Source organism: Hemitrygon akajei, chromosome 3 (assembly GCF_048418815.1).
Source record: "Hemitrygon akajei chromosome 3, sHemAka1.3, whole genome shotgun sequence".
Classification (NCBI taxonomy): Eukaryota; Metazoa; Chordata; class Chondrichthyes; order Myliobatiformes; family Dasyatidae; genus Hemitrygon; species Hemitrygon akajei.
In genome coordinates this window covers 62,616,152-62,640,374 of record NC_133126.1, presented here as the reverse complement: position 1 = coordinate 62,640,374, position 24,223 = coordinate 62,616,152, and the positions used below count along the sequence as shown (strand labels likewise).

At 40.4% G+C, this 24,223-nt stretch overlaps 1 protein-coding gene across 7 annotated transcripts in view; it reads right to left on the bottom strand.

The window, feature by feature from the left end:
• mipol1 (mirror-image polydactyly 1) overlaps positions 1–24,223 on the bottom strand; it is a 308,039-nt gene that overhangs the window by 229,158 nt on the left and 54,658 nt on the right. The window lies entirely within an intron of this gene.

Here is a 24,223-nt window from a genome sequence, read left to right as displayed (position 1 = left end):
ATACTGTGTTCTGACTACAAGCTTCTGTGAGCTTCATACCAGCTGTCCATAAGCTATTTATGTAATGTAAATTGATTTTGTGTTTAGACTTGGGTCTTATCTCCAAGTTATCTCAATATATAGACGCAAATATTCCAAAATCTGAAAAAAAATGTGAAATCCAAAACACTTCCGACCCCGAATATATCGGATAAGGGATGCTCAACCTGTATATACTTACTGTAATTTATAGATTTAATTTCTATTTATCGAAATGTACCAATGCCGTACAACAACAAATTTCACAATATATTCTGGTTATTAAATTAAACCTGAGTATGATTCTGAAATGTTCGAAATAGAATTCAACACCAATAGCTCACCTCAAAATTTTTAATCATTGTAGCTAAAATAAGTCTCAAAGGCATATTCATTGCATTTATTTTTAAACCAAAAGCACCTTGAATTTTTTTTCTAGAGAATGTCTTCCTGTAGCTTGCAGTACACTATTAATCATTTATGTTATAATTGGCACTGAATCTTTCTTTTATCATACCTCACCCACAAAATATTCATACTTCTAGCTTAAAATCTCATGAAATGCATTTGAAATCTATAGGATCATTAAACAGCTATAATCACAACATGGCAAAAAGTTTTAATTTCATTTTTGACAACTACTGCTAAAATTCCATGGTCCTTTAATTTCAACAATGCACTATTTTTTAAAGCTTCATTTAATATATTCATCCTGTGAAAACATATGAAATCTGGGCTTCCTACTACTGTCATTTGTATTCAAGCTGACTTTATGAATATTAATGGCTGTGCTATTCTGATTAAACAGGCTTCATATAAAATCCCCATGAATCCTGTAGCTCTAATGACACCTCATTTTTCATATTCTTTATGAATTTTTATTCAGACATGAAACTGGTGAAAAATGCTTAAGAGATTTAATTTTATCTTTGATTGCCTTCTGAGGCAAATTGGCACATATAATGACTTAATTTATCTGCATCAAATTAAACAACTGTTTGTTTCAGGAATATTTAAATTTCAGCTATTAAATAATACAAGGCACCATATAGAATGTAATGAACTTCAATCTTACATTAAGCTTCCAAAAAAGAATGGAGACAGTATTCAATTCTGCACTCAAGTAACATTGGTGAAATTTAAGAAAGAAACTATTTACAGATTTTATTCTCATAGTAGAAAGGTACTCTGGACTACAACTGGAAATAAAATATGCAAATAATTCAAATATTCTGATGGAAATCTAATTTTATAACTCAAAAGCATGTTCATATAAAAATTCCTTTCCACAGCTGGTGCCTTTTTGGGTAAATATGGCAACCAGTTGGTTTAAGGTTCCACAGAGAGCAATGACATAAACAACCAATTAATGAGTGGAGAATTTGCACAGAGCAAGTTATTACAAAAGGCAAATTAATGAATGGCTAGACAATATGCCATTGTTGGTAGTGTTGGCTCGGTCACAATGAGAATTCCATGCTCTTTTTCAGGAGCATATGATGTTTTGTTTAACTTCTTTGGAAAAAAAACATTCCCTGTAATACAGAATTCTCTCAATGCTTAAGTGTCAGCCAAGTTCATTACTCACACAGGAAGGTATAGATCTGCAACCTTAAAATCAGAAAAGGGTACTACCAGTTAGAAATTAACAACATTGATCAAAATCATCAAAAGTATTGATGAAAATTCATTGGCCCTAAATATTAATTCATCTTTCCTGTACAGTTACTGACTGATATCCTGAGTACTTGCAGCATCTTCTGCTTTAATGTCAAATTTCCAGTACCTGCAATTTTATAAGACATAAGAGCAGAATTAGGCTATTTGGACTATTGAGTCTGCTCCACTATTCAATCATGGCTGATTCTTTTTTCCCCTCTTCAGCCCCATTCCCCAGCCTTCTCCCTGTAACCTTTGATGTCATAGTCAATCAAGAACCTATCAATCTCTGCCTTAAATGAACCCAATGACCTGGCCTCCACAGTCAGTTTATTGTCATTTAGAAACCACAAATGCAATGCAGTTAAAAAATGAGACGACGTTCTCCAGAATGATATCACAAAAGCACACGACAAAACAGACTACACCAGAAAATCCACATAATGTTTGGTAATCCCCAAATCCAGAGTCTGGAGAGGCTGCTGCATATTAATATTGCGCTACCAACTTAGCGCATTCCCCTGAAAGGAGCTCCAAATCCACCAAACAAAACAAGACTAGCCAGACATACCAAGTCAAGAGACCAACTCTACCACCCAACAAACCAAAAACTAAAGCTGCAAGACCTACACAAAACCACATAGTTACATATAGTTATAGTTAACATATAGTTACAACAGTGCAGACAATACCATAATTGATTAAAAAAAAACAGACCATGGGCACAGTAAAAATAGACCAAAGATGTTAAAAGACTATAAGTTCGAAAGAAACCACCACACAGTTTCCACAAATCCTCAGGGTCCCGATAGACTCATCATCCCACGCAGGCGGCAGAAGGGAATACTCCCGCTATGGACTTACAAGGCGCCACCGGACCCAGCCTCGCAGACACAGTACACAGTGAAAGTGCCCCGACCACAGTGGACTCCAAGTCCATCGAACCTCTGAGCCTCCGACCATCACCTCCAGCACAGCCTCTCTGAGTACCATTCTCTGCCAAGCGCACTATGACGCCCCCACCAACGACCACCGGCAACGCGACCCCGAGGTCTGAGGGCCTGTTCTTCTCAACAGAGACCCGGACCTCACAACAGCAGCAGCAACAAAGAAGGCCTTCCTGGAGATTTCCAGATGTTCCTCCGTGCTCCCACATCTGTTTTTCATCAGATTAGAATTGTGCACAGCATCCCGCTTAACAAATAACAGATATCAACTCCGGAGTGGCCGCTGCAAACTGCGTCATGCCGCCTTCATGGGCAACATCCTTTCCACATCTACTGTGTAGGCCTTACAATCAAATCTACTGTCAAATCTACTGTCTAGGTTTACAATCAATTCCTGCATCGTACTAACATTGTATGCAAGGATGCTTTCATGACACCACTCAACCTGCCAATCTATCTCATTCCTATAGGCCTCCTTGTCACCATCTGAGATTCTGTCAGCAACAGTTGTGATGCAACTTAGCAATAGTAATGAGGCTAGAATATACATGATTAGTAGGATCTTGAGGAATATTGAGTAACAGATGAACATTGGATTATGTCTGTAGATCTTGAAATTAGCTGTTCAAGGTGACATAATTAGCAAGGTACATGGGATATTGGTCTTCATTAATCGGGGCAATGAATAGAGAAGTAGGTTATGAGCCAACTTTATAAAACTTTGGTCAAACCCCAGCTGGGGTGTTGTATGCCAATCTGGTGAAAGTGGTATAGCTGGGAGAGTGTGCAGAGAAGATTCACCAGAGTAGTTCAGTTTGAAGGGCAGACTAGAAAAAAAAGGTCTATTTTCCCTGGAGCAGAGGAGGTTAAGCGGGACCATGATGGAGGTATACAAATTTTGGGTAAAAATATGGTAGACTGCTGGGAACTTTTCCCCATATCAGGTGTGCACAGATCTTGAGAACACAGATTTAGGGTCAAGCGAAAGAGGTTTACAAGGGATGAGGGGATCCTTCTTCAGCCCAAGAATGGCAAGTACCTACAATGCACAGCCTGAGAAAGGGGCTGAAGTACAGTTGCCACTGTATTTAAGAAGTGGCAAGATGAGTACCTGAAATGGCAAAAGAAAATTAAGGACCAATTACTGGGAGATGGAATTAATATAGAAAGGAGTCCAATGGACAGTGTGCACATGGAGCCAAATGGCCTCTTTCATGTTGTACAATTCTAGGACTTCATGAAATACAAAGTATGCAAATGATAAACTATACGATAGAAGAGGAGTCTTAAAAAAACAAAGAAATTTGAAGAATGATGCAGCTGGGAAAGTCAGGTAATAATTAAACTGAGATGCTGCGAAATGCCAATCCATTCAAAATCAATTTACGCATTGACCCAAAATTGATTTTGATTCAAGGGATGTAACTATTTTCCACCACATGGAAATCTGCAGATGCTGGAAATTCAAACAACACACACAAAATGCTGGTGGAACACAGCAGTCCTGACAAAGGGTCTCGGCTCGAAACGTCGACAGTGCTTCTCCTATAGATGCTGCCTGGCCTGCTGTGTTCCACCAGCATTTTGTGTGTGTTGTTCCACCACATGGATTTTTTTAACCTGCTGATTTACTTTGTTCACTTCTTTGACCTGCATTTTAAATGGTCACTGAGTGGCATTTTCTTTTACTGTCTACTGATGAGTAGACAAACTGCACTCATGTACTTTCCCCCCCTCCACCTCCCTCAAAGCAAGCAGAAAGAAAATCATTTTTGTTCTTCTATTATATACATTTACTCTTTTACCCTGCATGTTTTGATGATGGAGACCTAGCAAGAAGGTAGATTACTCTATTGATTCCGTGATTTTGCTACTGTTCAAGCTATCCATCATTCCTTAATTTGATGAGTTATGCTTTGATTTATGAAGCAAAGATTAACAGGAATTAGTTCAATGTAAATAATTTTTATTCAGACTTATTGTAAAAAAACAAGCTATAACAAAAGGTTCCTATTTTGATTGCATGACTTTGTAAGAGCTACAGAAAGTATATTATCTGATTGGAAACAATCATTGAATTGTTAGTAAATTCTATGACATTGCAGCAACACCTGCTTTATTTTAAGTTCTACTGCTCTTTTCATATTTTTGGGTAAAACGGCAATTCAAAAAACCTTTAGAACAGTGAAAATCTCAGCAAGTGAATTGATGCTACAAATGAATTTACGAAATGTTAAAAATATTTCTCATACATTCCTCAGCTTCACTTAACTATTATGCAAGAAGTTAATTATTGAGTGCCACACAATTGTACACATTTCTTTTTTATCTCCACAGTAATGAGTCATTCACAGATGAAAGCCACTTGTTCATTATATTGGTACCGGAGCAAATTAAAATTAACCCTTAAATTCAATTCATGTTTTTAAGCAGGAGTATCAACCTTTCCTCATTTGGTAAGGCTGTAACAACTTTATACAAATGTTTCGACAAATCACAATTTACCAACTGACATTTCATTTAAACTTCTTTGTTAAAGTCGAAATACTTTCAGTCTCTTTTCAAGATTTGTTTCCCGTACAAGTTATGAATGATTCAAGGGATTGTTGTACTGTAGGGTGCATTATGTGTGGTGTATATAAATACTTAAAATCTTTTTTTTAAGATAGATTGAGAAATTTTAAATGGCAGCGATGAGGCCACACTCAAGACTGAAGGAGCAACACCTTATATTCTGTTTGGGTGGCCTTCAACCTGATGGTATGAACATTGATTTCTCGAACTTCCATTAATTGTGCACCGCACACCACCTTCACTATTCCCATTTCCCTCTCTCACCATATCTCCTTACCTGCCTATCACCTCTGTCTGGTGCTCCTCCTCTCTTTCTTCCATGGTCTTCCACTCTTTCTTATCAGATTCTCCCTCCTCCAGTCTTTTACCTCTTTCACCTATCAACTTCCCAGCTCTTTACTGTTTCACCAATCACCACTTACCACGTACTTCTTCCACCTCTCCCCCACCTTCTTGCTCCAACTTCTCACCTTTCTCCCTCAGTCCTGATGAAGGGTTTCGGCCTGAAACATCGACTGTTTACTCTTTTTCATAAATGCTGCCTGACCTGCTGAGTTCCTCCAGCATTTTGTGTGTGTTGCTTAGATTTCCAGCATCTGCAGATTCTTGACCATCTGAAAACTGTTTGCTCAAAGCAGTGTAGCATCTAATGGCCACACAAGTGTATGTACTTGACTGATATTAGCTGGAACCTGTTTGGCAACATGTTCCTGCCCCAGTTAAACAGTATAGTGTTCCAAATAAACAAAGAGAATCCCGGTAATTGTCTCAAACATTTGTTATATTCCAGAATTAGAGGAACAGAGATGAGATTCTGGCAGCACGAAAGAGACACCCAGATGGTACATTGACCCCCAGGTGCCAGGGTCAGGGATGTTGAGGATCAGGTCAACAACATTTTCAAGAGGAAGGGCAGCAACCAGAAGTCTTAGTGAATATAAACACCAATGACATGGGTGGACAAGATTAAGAAGTCTTGAAGAGAGATTTTAGGGAACTAGGTAGAAAGCTGAAAAACAGGACCTCTAAGGTAGTAATCTCTGGATTACTGCCTATGCCATGTACCGGTGAGGGTAAGAATAGAGTGATTTAGCAGGTGAATGTATGGCTGAGGAACTGGGGCAGGTGTTCACATTTCTGGACCTTTGGGATTGCTTCTGGGGAAGAGGTCTGTACAAAAGGGATGGGTTACACCTAAACTCGAAGGGGTCCAATATCCTTGTGGGCAGGTTTGCTAGAGTTGTTCAGGGAGTTTAAGCTAATTTGGCAGGAGGATGGGAACCAGAGTTGGGAAGATGTTGGGAGTCGATTGTTAAGGATGTGGTTTTGGGGTACTTGGAGGAACATGATAAAATAGGCCATGGTCAACATGGTTTCGTGAAGGGAAAACCTTGCCTGACAGAGTTTTTGGGATGATTTGAAGAAATAACAAGCAGGATAGACTAAGAAGAATCAGTTTATGTTGAGTAATTGGATTTTCAGAAGGTCTTTGACAAGGTGACATACACAAGGATGCTTAACAAGTTAAGAGCTCACAATATTACAGGAAAGATATTAGCATGGATAAAGAAATAGCTGAATGGCAGGAGGCAAAGGGTGAGAATAAAGGAAGCCTTTTCTGGTTGGCTGCCAGCAGTTAGTGGTGTTGCACTGGGGTCTGTGTTGGGACTGCTTCCTTTTATGTCTATGACTTCGATGATGGAATTAATGGCTTCATTACAAAGTTTGCGGATGATGCAAGGATACGTGCAGGGGCAAGAAGTTTTCTGGAAAAAGAGAGGCTGCAGAAGGACTTTGATTAGGGAGAATGGGCAATGAAGAGGCAGATACAATACAATGTTGGGAAGAGCATGGTCATGCAGTTTGATAGAAGAAATGAAATGGTAAACTACTTTTTTCCCCCAAATCGAGAGACATTTCAAAGATCTAAACCACAAAGGAACTTGGGAATCCTTGTGCAGGATTCCATTAATCTAATGGTTAATGTGTAGGTTGAGTCTGTGGTGAGGAAGGCAAATGTGATGCTCGAACTCTTTACAGAACTCTAGAACACAACAACAACGATGTAACGTTGAGGCTTCATAAAGCACTGGTGAGGGTTCACTCATAGTATTGAGCAGTTTTGAGCCCCTCATCTTGGGAAGGACGTGCTGACACTGGAGAGGGTTCAAAGGAGGTTCACGAAAATGATTCCAGTATTGAATGGCTTGTCATAAGATAAGCGCTTGATGGCTCTCAGCCTCTATGTACTAGAATTTAGAAGAATAAGGGATGACTTCATTGAAACCTATTGAATGGTGAAAGACCATGACAGAGTGGATGTGAAGAGGAGGTTTCCTATGGTAGGAGAGTCTAAGATCAGAGGACACAGCTTCATAATAGACGGTTGCAGGAACACCTTATATTCCTTCTGGGTAGCCTCCAACCTGATAGCATCAACACTGATTTCTCAAACTTCCAGTAATGCCACCTCCCCCTTCACCATTCCCCATCCCCTTTTCCCTCTCTCACCTTATCTCCTTGCCTGCCCATCACCTCCCTCGGTGCTCCTTCCCCCTTTTCTTTCTTCCATGGCCTGTCTTCTCCTATTAGATTCCCCCTTCTCCAGCCCTTTATCTCTCTCACCAATCAATTTCCCAGCTCTTCACTTCACCCCTCCACCTCCCAGTTTCACCTATCACCTTGCATTTCTCTCTTTCCTCCCCCCACCTGTTAAATCTACTCATCTTTTTCTTCTACAGTCCTGCCAAAGGGTCTCTGCTCGAAACATTGACTGTACTCTTTTCCGTTGGTGCTGCCTGGCTTGCTGAGTTCCTCCAGCATTTTTTGTGTGTTGCTTGGATTTCCAGCATCTGCAGATTTTCTTTTTTAGCGATTATAATAGAGGTACATCCTTTTAGTACAGAGATGAGGAGGAATTTCTTTAGCCAGAGTATAGTGAATCTGTGTAATTTATTGGCTGTGGAAGCCAAATCTTTCTGTATATTTAAGGCAGAGGTTGATAGACTCCCATTAGTCAGGGCATAAAGGGATATGAAGCCATGATGAAATGGCAGAGCAGAATCGATGAGCCAAATGACCTAATTCTACTCCAATATCTTATGATCTTATAGGCTTGTAATATTTTGAGTGTGCCTCAATGAAAGACAGGTGAGTTTATTATTAGTATGTATCAAAATAGTCACATAAAAATACCACCCAAAATTTAACTATTTGAATAATTATTTCTGGATGGCTTACCTGTTTTATTAAGTTTATTGTTGGGAATCCTCAAATTGTTTACAAACCATTATTGTGGATGAATGCATATTACATTTTTTCTGCTGAAATCAATCAAATCCAGAACCACAAACATGAGAAAAATCGGAAGATGCTGGAAATCCAAAGCAACACATACACACACAAAATGCTGGAGGAACTCATCAGGTTTACGCAGCCATCGATGGAAATGACTATACAGTCACGTTTTGGGCCGAGACCCTTCTTCAGGACCGAGAAGAAAGGAAAAAACGCCAGAATAAAAAGAAGAGGTGAAAAGAAAGAGGCTACCTGGAAGGAGATAGGTGAAACCAGGTGGGTGGGAAAGGTTGAGTGACACAGGAGGAATCTGATAGGAGAGAAGAGTGAACCATAGGAGAAAGGGAAGGAGGAGAGGACCCAGAGAGAAGTAAAAGGCAGCTGAAAAGAGGTAGCGTGTCAGACCAGGCAATAAAGGAAGAGGGGAGGGGATGGGAATATTTTTTTTAAACTGGAAGGAGAAATTGATATTTATGCCATCAGGTTGGAGTCTACCCAAACAGAATATAAGGTTTTGCTCTTCCACCCTGAGGGTGGCCTCATCTTGGCACAAGAGGAGGTCATGGACCAGCATATCAGAACAGGAATGGAAGTTAAAATTTGGCCACAGGGAAGTTCCACTTGTGGCGGATGGAAGGGAGGTGCTCAATGAAGCAGTGTCCCAATCTATGACGGGTCTCCCCAGTGTAGAGGAAGCTGCATTGGGAGTACCAGATGATCCCAGTAGATTTGCAGGTGAAGTATTGTTTCACCTGGAAGGACTGTTTGGGGCCCTGAATGGAGGTGATGTATGAGCAACTGTAGCATTTAGACTTCTTGCAGGGATAAGTGTCGGAAGGGAGATTAGTATGGAGGTTGGAATGGACAAGAAAATTACAGAGGGAACATTCCCTGCAGACAACTGGAGGTGGGTGTGGGAGGTAAAGATATGTTTAGTGGTAGGATGGTAGGATCCCTTTGGAAGTGGCAGAAGGTGCAGAGGATGATGTGTGGGAAATGGAGGCTGATGGGGTGGTAGGTAAGACAAAAGGAACTCTACCACTGTTAAGGCATCAGGAAGATGGGGTGAGTGCAGATGCTCGGGGAATGGAGGAGACACAGGAGAGGGCAGCATTAATAATGGAGGGAGGAAACATCTTGTACTTTGAAGAATGAGGACATTTCTGATATCTTGGTATGGAAAACTGCATCCTGGGAACAGATATGATGGAGGCAAAGAAACTGAGAAAAGGGAATAACATTTTTACAGGAGATAAAGTAGGAAGAGGTATAGTCAAGATAACTATGGGAATCAGTGGTGGTAATACTACAATTGTTGTCTAAACTCTAGTTATATAATTGGAGACATCCTTTCAAAATAATACACAAGTTTCAATACTTACACATTCAATATATATAGCAGCCATGTTGCATTAACTGTTATATGGATAACAACACTGCTTACTTCGATGAGCACTATATTTTGCTAAAATTTGTTATAGAGGGCTTTATTCAAATTCACAAATTGTCCATATATGTTTCTTTAAGCACCTGGCTATTACTGGCAAAGCCAATATTTACTGTTCATCCGTAAGTGCTCAAGAATGTGCAGTTCTTCTTAAGAGGTATTTCCTGTATTGTTGGTGAGGGAGCTCCTGTAATTAGACCAAGGTGTTACCTACGAGACTTTGAGTGAAATAATTGTTAATATAGCCATACAAATAAAGCCCTTGTCCTTAGTGGTGGCAAGTAATTGCACTGCATCTTCTAAATCATGCACACTGAAACTACTGTGGTGGAAAACCATGTCCCTTTGATTGGAGTTGAGCTCCTTGAGAGTTGCTGGAGCTCCAGGCCATTTTGTCAGGTGGACTACATTCCATGACACTCTTCTATCGTGCTTTGTGGAAAAGCTGTGCAATGTCATGAGGTCAGTGTCTTGCCTTCAACCTGCTTTCATAACCATGATATTTTGGTGATTCCATTGAATCTGCATTCTACAGTGCCCCTAGTATGTTAATAGTTGGGGACTTGCCGATAGTGATGACATTCAAGAGTTGCTCGCTACTTGCTTGATTCACTCTTGTAAAGGTCATTGTCTGGAATTTATCTGGCACATGTTAAGTGTGGTATATCAATTCAAAGTTGAATGTGGTCCAAGTCTTGCTGTATGCAAAAATGCACTGCTTCAACTAACAAGGAGATGTGATGGGAATTAATCAATGTGCAATCATTAGTAAAAAGCTCATGATAGGGCATGGATTGAACAGCAGAGGGACTCCTTCAGTAATGTTCCACTATTAATACTATATTAATTTATCTCTAAATTAACTTAGCAGAATGATGTGCACTTTGAAAGTAAGCTGAATCAGGAGCAGCACATAATGGAACTTATTTTCATTTCTCAAGAAATATTATTCTGGTGCATAACATCCTGGTGTCCAATGATTGTCTCGAGCGTGATATTAAAATTTCAACTTTATTAAAGTAAGGGATTGTACCACGAGTAAACAAAAACTATCAGCTTTCATTAGTCCTCTCTCCTCCAGAACAACTGCATTGGAATCAGATTATTCCAAAGAATGTACTGCTTATTTAGTATACTACTTATGAAGGAGCCTTCCTTGTATCCTCCAAAAACTTTTCTGCACTTGAATTCCCAATCTGACTCAAACTACACCAAGCATCATTTATCTTACTGCATGGCAAGTAGATGGACTGTAGGTAGGTTCAGAGACATTACAGAGAATTATGGAGACCATGTGGAAGAAGACAAAAAAAAACCTCATTACTCAAGACATCTAAAGAAAAGCCATTCTCAGGAGGTCTTGCTAAATAAGTGTCAAAGTAGTTTTGGTTTCACCAAGTCAGTTCTTGTAGATCAGAAATCTCAAAAACAGTTTTACAACATTTCCACTGAACAAAAAGTCATGATCATTCCCAGCTTCTTTGGCTCAGGATCATTCCTAGCGGCTGCTGCTGATCTCTGCAATACGCATTTCTTGTTCACTGCAGTATTAGGGAGGTTATCTAACTCCCAATCTCAAAAGGGAAGGTCTTATTTTAATTTCCCTTAGTCAACTGAAGCAGGCAGCATATACATATATAACACATGGATGTTCACTTTGCTGTGGATATCCCCCAAGGCCACAGATATTGTCAAAAAGCAAATTGCAGATGCCAGAAAATTGAAATAAAAACAGAAGCTGGAGATACTCTGCAAGTCAGCCAACATTGGTTCGGAATACAATTATGAAATGAAATGATAAATGAAAGAGTATTGACCCAAAATAGTAGCTTGCTTCTCTCTCCTCAAGAGCTGCTAAGATATTTTCTGTCTCTTTAATACAAACATCCTCTCCACTCATGACTATGGTGCTAGGCACAGCTCAAGCAGCCATCTATAAGTTTGCTGATGACAATTGTCATTGGAAGAATCTCAGATAGTGGCAAGGAATTCATCATCAAACCATATTTTTTTAAAGAATTGCATTCATTCTCTAAGAACAGTTTACACTATACAGTATAAAGTATATAACACTATAGTATAGTGTGGCACAGGGTAGCAGTCCAGTGTTGTAGCCTCGTTCAGTCTGCGGTAGTCGCCGCACGGTCTCCAGCCCCCTGTTGCTTTGGGCACCATGTGCAGGGGGGAGGCCCATGGGCTGTCGGACTGCCGTATGATCCCCAATTCCTCCATCCTCTTGAACCCTCCTTCGCCAGTCAGAGCTTGTCCGGGGGAAGCCTTCGAGCACGGACGTGGAGGGGTGGTCCCTGGGTCGGAATGTGGTGCTGTATTCAGTGTCTGGGCATGGCTGCCATGAACTGCGGTGCCAGAACTGATGGGATGTCCGTCAGGACTCCGGTGAATTCGTTGTTGGACAGCGTGATGGAGTCCAGGTGTGGAGCTGGCAACTTGGCTTCACCCACGGAGAACGTTTGAAAGGTCTCGGTGTGGACCAGTCTCTTCCTTGGCAGGTCGACCAGTAGGCTGTGAGCTCGCAAAAAATCCGCTCCCAGAAGCGGTTGGGCTACGGCAGCCAGTGTGAAGTCCCACATGAACCGGCTGGAGCCGAAATGTAGCCACACCGTACGGGTGCCGTAGGTCCTTATTGTGCTGCTGTTCGCGGCCCTCAGGGTGGGACCCGGTTCTCTGTTGCGGGTGTCGTAACTCGGAGGTAAGGTGCAGGAGGAGGAGTATAGGAAACTGATACAGGACTTTGTGATATGGTGCAACTCAAACTACCTGCGTCTCAATATCACCAAGACCAAGGAGATGGTGGTGGACTTTAGGAGATCTAGGCCTCATATGGAGCCAGTGATCATTAATGGAGAATGTGTGGAGCAGGTTAAGACCTACAAGTATCTGGGAGTACAGTTAGACGAGAAGCTAGACTGGACTGCCAACACAGATGCCTTGTGCAGGAAGGCACAGAGTCGACTGTACTTCCTTAGAAGGTTGGCGTCATTCAATGTCTGTAGTGAGATGCTGAAGATGTTCTATAGGTCAGTTGTGGAGAGCGCCCTCTTCTTTGTGGTGGCATGTTGGGGAGGAAGCATTAAGAAGAGGGATGCCTCACGTCTTAATAGGCTGGTAAGGAAGGCGGGCTCTGTCGTGGGCAAAGTACTGGAGAGTTTAACATCGGTAGCTGAGCGAAGGGCGCTGAGTAGGCTACAGTCAATTATGGATAACTCTGAACATCCTCTACATAGCACCATCCAGAGACAGAGAAGCAGTTTCAGCGACAGGTTACTATCGATGCAGACAGAGAAGCAGTTTCAGTGACAGGTTACTATCGATGCAATGCTCCTCAGACAGGATGAAGAGGTCAATACTCCCCAATGCCATTAGGCTTTACAATTCTACCGCCAGGACTTAAGAACTTTTTAAAAGCTATTATTAATGCTTTTTGAGATAGTGATTTAGATGCATATAATATTTTCTTTTTACTGAGTTAAGTATTGTATGTAATTAGTTATGCTACAACAAGTGTATGGGACATTGGAAAAAAGTTGAATTTCCCCATGGGGATGAATAAAGTATCTATCTATCTATCTATCTCAGCTCTGGTGTCGACCAAAGAGCGGCATCCTGACTGTTTGTCCCAGACATACAGGAGGCTATCCTGATGGCCAGCCGCTGTAGCCATCAGCGGCGGCTGGCCCTGGCATTTCCCGGGAAGTTGCAGGGCGGGCTACAGCGGTGGGCTTCTGTGCCCCAACGCTGGTGGGAGAAGCACCATTGTTCATTGGCCTCTGCACTCCTGCCTCTGGGTTTTGCGGGCTCTGCTGCCGGGCCTGGTCTGGTCTGCTGTTGGGCACGTGGCTTGGTGATCTGTGCGATGGACGCCCCACTCTCCTTCTTGGCTTTCCACAGCACATCTGCCTGGGCCGCCACCTTCTGGGGGTCGCTGAAATCCGTGGACAGCAGCAAGTGTATGTCCTCGGGCAGCTGCTCCAGGAACGCCTGCTCAAACATAAGGCAGGGCTTGTGTCCTTCAGCCAGGGCCAGCATCTCGTTCATCAAAGCCGACGGCAGCCTGTCTCCCAAACCATCCAGGTGCAGTAAGCGGGCAGCTCGCTCGTGCCGTGAGAGTCCGAAAGTCCTTATGAGCAGGGCTTTGAATGCTGTGTATTTGCCCTCCTCCAGGGGCAACTGTATGAACTCCTCAACCTGGGTGGCTGTCTCCTGGTCGAGGGAGCTCACCACGTAGTAGTAACGTGTGGAATCCGAGGTTATCTGCCGAATGTGGAATTGGGCTTCTGCTTGCTGGAACCACAGGTGAGGTCGCAGCGTCCAGAATCTTGGCAGTTTTAACGAAACTGCATGAACAGATGCGGCGTCGTTCATCTTCGGTCCAAATATCATTTGGGCCACCGGGGTCACCAATTGTAGCGGTGTGCTACACACAGCACTGGAATAACGACACACAGACGGTGAGTTGCAGTTGTGTACAAAGATTTATTCAAACTTCACGGCCTTGCTTTTAAGCCTTCCCATTTCCGCCCTCCCCGGGCGGGAATGCTATAGGGGGCGCATTTTCACTGTCCCTTCCCGCGAACGGGCTTTTCCCCTTGCTGGTGAAGAAGGCCTGGTACCCTTTTTGGGGCCGGCCTCTCTGCCGGCGCGCGCCCTTTTGTGAGCCGGTTCGAGTGCGCTGGAAAGTGGGTCACCACAGGACCAAGTTAACATTTGACATCAATAACTCATCTGAGCTGGAAAAGATGAGGAACCAAGTGTATTCTTGTAATTCAAATTTTTATTATTATTTATTCTTATTTTACAAAGCAGCACAGCATATCATAGAGCAGATACAGTACAGCATATTTATACAGCCATCCCATGACAGGAAAACATATAAAACTAAGAAACAGAAAAAAAACTTCTAATTTAAGTTTAAATTAACATACAATCAAAATTGATCTCACACATCTTGCACTTTTCCCTCACTGTTAATTCTTCCCAATATGTGTTCATATGATGAAATCTTAACCATTTCCTCAGTCCATTCCCTCACAGTGGGATATCTGGTTTTTTTCCAGTTTTGCAATATAATTCTTGCAGCTGTGATGAGACCCACCTTTAAAATAGTAAATTTGTCATTGTTTACATTAGGTATCATTGTCCTATCACCCAGGAGAAAAAGCCGTGGGCACAAGGGCAGTGTAGGACCCAACCAATTCCCCAACAAATCAAGAACTTTACACCAAAATGGATGAACCATGGAACACTCCCAAATCATGTGAAAATATGTCCACTTTCATTTTTATATTTCCAGCATAAATGATTATTAACAATCCCCATTTTGTAGCGTCTAGTTGGTGTCCAATAATATCTGTGTACTATCTTATACTGAATAAATTTCCCTCTCGCTTCCCTAATAAGTCTACCCACATTTGATAAAATATTTGACCACTCATTATCTTCAATATCACTTCCAAGATCCTTCTGCCATACTGCTTTGACATTGTTACACGGTTCACCCACAGAGTGCTTGAACATTTTATAAAACACTGATGCTTTATGAACTTCCTGTGGTAGTGTAAAGTATTCAATTAAAGGGTTAGCAAACACAAAGTGCACTGCAGATGCTGTGGTCAAATCAAGACGTACAAAAAAGCTGGATGAACTCAGCAGGTCGGGCAGCATCTGACCTGCTGAGTTCATCCAGCTTTTTTGTACGTCTTCAGTTAAAGGGTTACTTTGTGGGCCACCATTCTTGAATATGCTACTAATACAATGTCTTATTTGTAAATACTTCCAGAAATTCCCTTTAACTACAAAGTTATATTTCCTCTGCAAATCCACATAGGACATAAAAATCCCATTTTCATAGAGATCACCTACTGTATTTACACCTTTGATCTTCCATTCTTTCCAATACACCCTTCTTTTCCCAATGCATATCGCAGGGTTATTCCAGAGCGAGGAGTATAACTGATTTAAATGTGACATTTTACAAGCTTTATGAATTGTACTCCACACACTCCTTGAGTGAAATAGTATAGGATTTAGAATAGTCTTGTTTTCCACATGTTGTGATAGAATGTTAAGGGGAGAATGTGGTGCAGCCAAGCTCCATTCTATAACTACCCAATCTAAATCAACATCAGCCCTGTCCCAATGTTTAGCTAACTTGGTCATTTCAAAGAATAATTTATATGCCCTGACGTCTGGTAGACTGAGCCCACCCATGTCCCTGGACATACACATCTTACTCATTTTAATTCTGGGCTTCTTCTTATCCCATAGTAAGTCACTAGTAATTTTGTTGCATTGCTTGTAGATCAAATCTGAAATATTTAAAGGAAGCATCATAGAAAGATAGTTAAACTGAGGTGCTATGACCATTTTAACTACATTGACTTTACCCCAGAGTGACAGTCTCAGTGCCCCCCACTTATCCAGATTATTTCTTATCCTACTCAATAATTGATCATAATTTAAAGTAATTATTTCATCCAAATTCTGACTGAGTTTGACCCCTTGATACTTCATTCCAACTGGCACTCATCTGAAATTAAACTGAAATACTGAGTTTGAATAACACATTTTTGACATTGGCATAGCCTCAGATTTACTGCAGTTGATTTTATAACCAGACACTTCAGAATATAATTGAATTGTTTTCATTAGTGGGGGTAAGGAATTAGGAGGGTCACTAATCAATAATAAAATATTATCAGCATATAACATCAACTTATGCTCCTTTCTGCCTCCCTTCACCTCTCTAATATTTGGATCTGCTTTAATCGTGACTGCCAATGGTTCCAAAAAATCGTAAATAACAGTGGGGAGAGGGGGCAGCCTTGGCATGCCAAGTGTATTCTAAGTTTCAACCATGAGAGAACAAAGGAAATGTTTAAGATAGGGTGGAGATTGTCATTGTCAAGGTGATACAATTGCTTCTGATGCCTTTTTCATTAATCATAACTGATCAAACAGGAGTTTAAATACAGAGATGAATGAAGGCAATCAGGGAAAAAAATAACTACTTGCTGAAGCTAAAATTCAGAACACAGCATTCAGCCAGCATCTATTGAGAGACAATTCAAGATAATATTGTGGATGAAATAAACATGGAAAATGCCGAAAAGCTTTGCAGCTCAGGCAGCATCCGTGAAAAGAGAAACAGTGAACCTTTTCGGTTTTGGATACTTGATCAGAACTTGGGAAGAAAGAATTAAAACTGTTTTCCCCCTCCTTTCGTGGTTATGGTAAAGGGTCTTAAACCTAAAATAATCTATTTTTCTTTCTGCCATTATTGCCTGCTCTACTGAGTATTCATAGCATTGTTTTCATTTCAGGTTTCCACAATCTGTAGAGGAGAAACAGTGGCGACTGTCCACATGCCTATTTATTACAGTCAGAGCTTAATACAGTGATTCCTGGTTTTAAGCTCAATTTCGGAAAATAAAAGACCACAAGATGGAGGAATGGAATTAGGCCATGGCACATCCAGTCCGCTCTGCCATTTCATCATGAATGATCCATTTCCCTTTCAGCCCCATCTCCTGCCCACCCCACCTCGACCCTCCCCCCGTAACCATTCATGCGCTAACTAAATCAAGAACCTATCAATATCAACCTCTGCCTTCAATACACCCAACGACTTGGCCTCCGAAACGGCCTGTGGCAACAAATTCCACAGATTCACCACTTTCTGGCTAAAGAAATGCCTCTTCATCTCCATTCTAAATGGATGCCCCTCTCTTCCGAGGCTGTGCTCTCTGTCCTCAGTTCCCCATCATAGGAAACATCTTCTCCACATTCATTCTTTTGCGGACTTTCAACATACGACTTTAGCCTTCACTTGTGACTTCAGACTTCAGACTTCACTTGTGAGTCTGTTGGGGTAATCTATTGGATCTCCCGGTTGCCACCCACTTCAACTCTGCTTCACATTCCCATGTATGTCCATACGTGGCCTCCTCTACTGCCATGAGGCCAAACTCAGGTTGGAGGAGCAACATATCATATACCGTCTGGGTAGTCTCCAGCTCCTTGGCATGCGTATAGTCTGCCAGACTGGCAGAAATGTAAGGAATATTCTGAAGCGAAGCGAGTATTAAAGCAAAGAAAGATTAGGTTCCAGACTCCGTACCCTGCTGAACTGCGAGTGTTTTATGAAGACGGGATGCGACTGTATCAGACAGTGGAAGAGGCAACTGCAGACATGAAGGACAGAGGGTTGCACATCAGTGTGATCAAAAGCCTGGCTGAGCAGCTATCCCGCTCTGCTTGGGAAATAGTGAGAGAATCGAGAAAGCAGGGGCGGGAAGAGGACAAGAGAAGAATATCAGGAAGAGACCGTTAGTTTTCAAAAGACAGCCGTCACCCCCTCCAGAAGAGCCATAAGGTCTGACTAATTTCAAAAGTGTTGATAAGCTAAACAGAAGCAAAAATAGACGGTGCAAAACTTATCTCAAGAAGTACATACTACAATGCGGATGTTATATTACTCAATTATTTTATTTTTTATTCATTCATTCACTCCTTTTTCCCCACCTAAATGAGTATACATGGGAGGAATACACAGGGAAGTCTTTTCTGTGTAACGGACATAGATTTTTTCAAAAGCAACACGAGTGAATCTGCAGATGCTGAAAATAAATAAAAACACAAAATGCTGGGAGAACTCAGCAGGCCAGACAGCATCTACGGGAGGAGGTAGTGACAACGTTTTGGGCCGAAACGTCAACTCCTGATGAAGGGTTTCGGCCCAAAACGTTGTCACTACCTCCTCCCATAGATGCTGTCTGGCCTGCTGAGTTCTGGAAGCATTTTGTGTTTTTACAGATTTTTTCACTTACTTTTTTGGGCACTGCAGTGGGGGCCCTCAACTCAGAGGTAGGAGAGGCTATCCCCCACGGCTAGACATTTTCTCTAGCTCAACCCAGGGTCATCTACTAGATACCTCAACCTTGGAATCACACTTTCGTTACTTTTTTTTCCATTTGCGTTTCTTGGTTCTTATTTGTTCAGGAAATAGATCAAGTTCTATTCTGCTAATTTCAATGATATGTTGACAGATAAATACACATGGCTAAGGACAAAGTAAAATTCATTTCTTTTAAAGTCAATGGACCATTAAATCCAATCAAAAACGGTAAAATTCTATCAAAAATGAAGAAAGAACAAGCCCACGTACAAATCCCATTTCCACAAAAGTTGGGATATTTTCCAAAATGCAATAAAAACAAAAATCTGTGATATGTTAATTCACGTGAACCTTTATTTAACTGACAAAAGTACAAAGAAAAGATTTTCAATAGCTTTACGGACCAACTTAATTGTATTTTGTAAATATACACAAATTTAGAATTTGATGGCTGCAACACACACAACAAAAGTTGGGACAGAGTTAAAATAAGATTGAAAAGTGCACAGAATATTCAAGTAACACCGGTTTGGAAGAATCCACATTAAGCAGGCTAATTGGTAGCAGGTGAGGTATCATGACTGGGTATAAAAGTAACGTCCATCAAAGGCTCAGTCTTTGCATGCAAGGATGGGTCGTGGTTCACCCCTTCGTGCCAAAATTCATGACAGAATTGTTTGTCAGTTCAAAAGGAACATTTCTCAATGCAAGATTGCAGAGAACTTAGGTCTTTCAACATCTACAGTACATAATGTTGTGAAAAGATTCAGAGAATTCAGAGACATCTCAGTGAATAAAGGGCAAGGTCGGAAACCACTGTTGAATGCGTGTGATCTTCGAGCCCTCAGGCGGCACTGCCTAAGAAACCGCCATGCTGCTGTGACAATTATAGATAGCCACCTGGGCTCAGGAGTACTTCGGAAAACCATTGTCACTTAACACAGTCCGTCGCTGCATCCAGAAATGCAACTTGAAACTGTATTACGCAAGGAGGAAGCCATACATCAACTCTATGCAGAAACGCTGGCGAGTTCTCTGGGCCCGAGCTCATCTCAGATGGACTGAAAGACTGTGGAACAGTGTGCTGTGGTCAGATGAGTCCACATTTCAGCTAGTTTTCAGAAAAAAAATGGGTGTCAAGTTCTCCGTGCCAAAGATGAAAACGACCATCCTGATTGTTATCAGCAAAAGGTGCAAAAGCCAGCATCTGTGATGGTATGGGGGTGCGTCAGTGCCCACAGTATGGGTGAGTTGCATGTATGTGAATGTACCATTGACTCTGAGGCATATATTAGGATTTGAGAGAGACATATGTTGCCATCAAGGTGACGTCTCTTCCCGGGACGTCCATGCTTATTTCAGCAGGACAATGCTAGACCATATTCTGCACGGGCTACAACAGCGTGGCTTTGTAGACACAGAGTGCGTGTGCTTGACTGGCCTGCTGCCAGTCCAGATCTATCTCCTATTGAAAATGTATGGCGCATCATGAAGAGGAGAATCAGACAACGGAGACCACGGACTGTTGAGCAGCTTAAGTCTTATATCAAGCAAGAATGGACAAAATTTCCAATTGCAAATCTACTACAATTAGTATCCTCAGTTCCAAAACGATTAAAAAGTGTTATTAAAGGAAAGGTGATGTAACACAATGGCTAACATGCCTCTGTCCCTACTTTTGTTAAGTGTGTTGCAGCCATCAAATTCTAAATTTGTGTATATTTACAAAATACAATTAAGTTGGTCAGTAAAACTATTGAAAATCTTTTCTTTGTACTTTTGTCAGTTAAATAAAGGTTCACATGAATAAACATATCACAGATTTTTGTTTTTATTGCATTTTGGAAAATATCCCAACTTTTCTGGAAATGGGGTTTGTAGTATATTTACAGGAAACTCACTTAAGTGATAATGAGCATGGAAAACTAAAGTGAATGGGCTTCACTAATTTGTTTTTCTCATATAAATCAGGACATAGGAGAGGAGTTGCTATTCTCATCTCAAGCAAGCTAAATTTTGAAAAAGTATTAAAATGGAAGATAAGGAGGGCAGATATATTCTGGTAAGGGGGAATATAAATGGAAATTCACAGTTACTCTATTGAATAAATACACACCCCCAGAAAATTACTAATATTATGGTAATGGAAATAGAAGGTCTCTTGATATGTGGGGGGGGGGGGGGGAGAGACATAAATTTACAATTACAACCAAAATTAGACTCTTCCAATAGAAAAACCTATGAAACAAAGTCCTTACTTAAGAAAGTTAACACAGTTTTTGAGGATTTTGGTCTAATTGATATATGGAGAAACCTTCTCCCCGACAGAAGGGATCACACTCATTATTCTGCTCCCCATTCTTTATATACAAGAACAGACTATTTCGTAACATTCGGAAAAGATAAAGACAAAATAAACACCTATGGAATTGGGACAATAGGTGTAAGTGACCATGCACCTATATATTTATCTGTTGATTTTGACATACAACCAAAGAATACTATTTGTAAACTAAATTCAAGTCTACTCAATGATCCCTATTTTAAGGAACAAATTAAAAAAGAAATTGGTCTTTACTTAGAATTCAATGATAATGGAGAGGTTTCACCTTCAATTCTATAGGATACTCTGAAAGCTGTCTTAAGAGGGCAAACTATTGCGATATCTTCATATAAGAAAAAACGAAGGAATAAAACATTCGAGGAATTACAAAATAAGCTGAAGGAACTAGAAAAAAAGCACAAATTGAGTTTGGCACAGGATACATTAGAGGAAATTTTAAAAATTAGGAATGAAATTAATAGTTTGGCTACACAAGAAATCAGGAAAAATTTAATATTTCTGAAACAGAGACACTATGAAAGTGAATCTAAATCTATGAAAATACAGGCATGGAAACTGAAAAAAAAAAGCAGAAAATACAACTCATAGAATTAGGGATCCAAGAACAAAAATGACAAAAAAAACTAAGTGAAATTCAAGAAGCTTTTGAAGTGTTTTACAAAACTCTATGTTCCAAAGTTCCAGGAGGAAACAGAACCCAAATTGACACCTTCCTAAATTCTCTAAGTCTAGAGTTACCTACTTTAAGCAAAGAACAAAATAGAACAATGACTGCTGACATAACTGAAGCTGAACTAAAAACTGCAATTAGTAGTCTTAAATTAAGCAAGTCACCAGGATCAGATGGATATACGGCAGAGTGGTATAAGGAATTTAAAAATGAGTTAATTCCTGTTTTACTTCCCATACTGAACTGGACTCTAAAAAAGGTGCAGATGCCACCCAGCTGGAAGGAGGTGATAATCTCAGCTATACCAAAAGGCGGCAAGGATAAAATGGAATGTGGGTCATTTAGACCAATATCTGTTCTTAATGTAGATTATAGATTATTTACCTCCATCATGGCTAAACGATTAGAGGAGATTCTACTCACACTGATACATAAGGATCAGACAGGTTTTATACAACAACGCCAAACACAAGACAATATATGAAGGACACTTCACATTATGGATCATATACAAAAAAAATTAAATCGAAGCAATAGTGATAAGCATGGACACTGAAAAGGCATTTGATTCAGTTAATTGGAATTTTCTTTACAGAGTTTTACATAAACTTGGTTTACATGACACAATTATTAAAACACAATATACAGGCACTATATGACAATCCTACTGCTAGGATTAAAATCAATGGATATTTATCAAATAGTCTTACCCTAGAAGGGGGCACGAGACAGGGTTGTGCATGGTTACCGCTACTCTTCACATTATATCTGGAAACATTAGCTCAATACATCAGACAAAATGAACATGTCAGGGGAATTACTATTAAAGGGACAGAGCATAAATTGGCCTATTACATGGATGACATTTGATCTATCTAAGGCAACCAACATACTCTTTACCTAAATTGATGCAATCCTTTGAACAATATGATCAATCATCAGGATACAAAATCAACATAGATAAAACCCAATTACTCTCATAGAACTATAACCCACCAAGAGAAATTGAAAGTAGATATCCCTGGGTCTGGCAAACAATCTTTCAAATATTTGGGCATCATTATGCTGAAAGATTTGGCAAAATTATCAGAATGCTTTTGACCAACTCTCAGCAATCCCAGTCTTTTAGTCTTAAACGTGGTACCTGACAAAGATGCCCTTTAAGTCCCTTACTTTTTGATTTGGCCATAGAGCCACTGGCAATTGCGTTTGTAGCTGTGCTGAATTGATGGGGATTTGGAAGGGAGGTGTTGAGCACAAAGTTTCTCTTTATGCCGATAATCTTTTACTTTTTATATCAATTCCAACTACTTCTTTACCCCCAATGTTTTTACTTCTTAATCAATTAAGTTACAAACTTAATTTACACAAGAGCGAACTCTTCCCAATCAATAGAGAAGCACAAGCATTAGTATTTCATGACCTCCCTTTTAAAGTAGTTAATAATCAATTCACTTAGCTTGGTATTACAGTAACAAGGAAATTCAAGAATCTTTTTCGAGAAAATATTGCTAATCCTTAAAATTCTACAAAACAGAGTTTGACATAGTGGTCACTCTTGTCCATGACTCTGGTAGGTAGAATTAAATGTATATCCTTCCTAATTTTTATTCTCATTCCAATCTTTACCAATTTTCATTTCTAAAGTTTCTTTTGATTCGTTAGATTCTATTATTTCGTCCTAACTATGGAAGGGTAAAACGTTCCAGACTTAATAAAGCTCACATTCAAAAATGTAAAAAGGAAGGTCGTATGGCCTTGCCTCATTTTCATTTATATTATTGGGCAGCCAATATTCGTTGTCTTACTTTTTGGTCCTTCTTTCATAATCAGTTTGACTGCCCAAAATGAGTGGCAATGGAGCTGAACTCTAGTAAGGATCTCTCCATTTCTACACTTCTTGGATCCGCACTTCCTTGTCACTTGCCTAGACTAATTGTTAATTCTCTTATTAGACACACTCTGAGAATATGGGCTCAGTTCAGAAAATATAATGGCCTTCATGGTTTCTCTCCCTCTAGTCCTATTTTACACTATCATCTTTTCCTACCTTCTATGCAAGACTCAACATTTCATGATTAGTACAGAAAGGGCATTAGGTGCTTTGAAGATTTTTTCATAGATAATTGTTCTGCAACTTTTCAATTAAATTCCAGCAAATTCTGGAAGCAAACATCACACCGTCTGTAAAAAAGCTGAAGATGAAAAGAGGATGGCTTCTACAACAGGATAATGATCCTAAACACACCTCAAAATCCACAATGGACTACCTCAAGAGGCGCAACCTGAAGGTTTTGCCATGGCCCTCACAGTCCCACGACCTAAACATCGAAAATCTGTCGATAGACCTCAA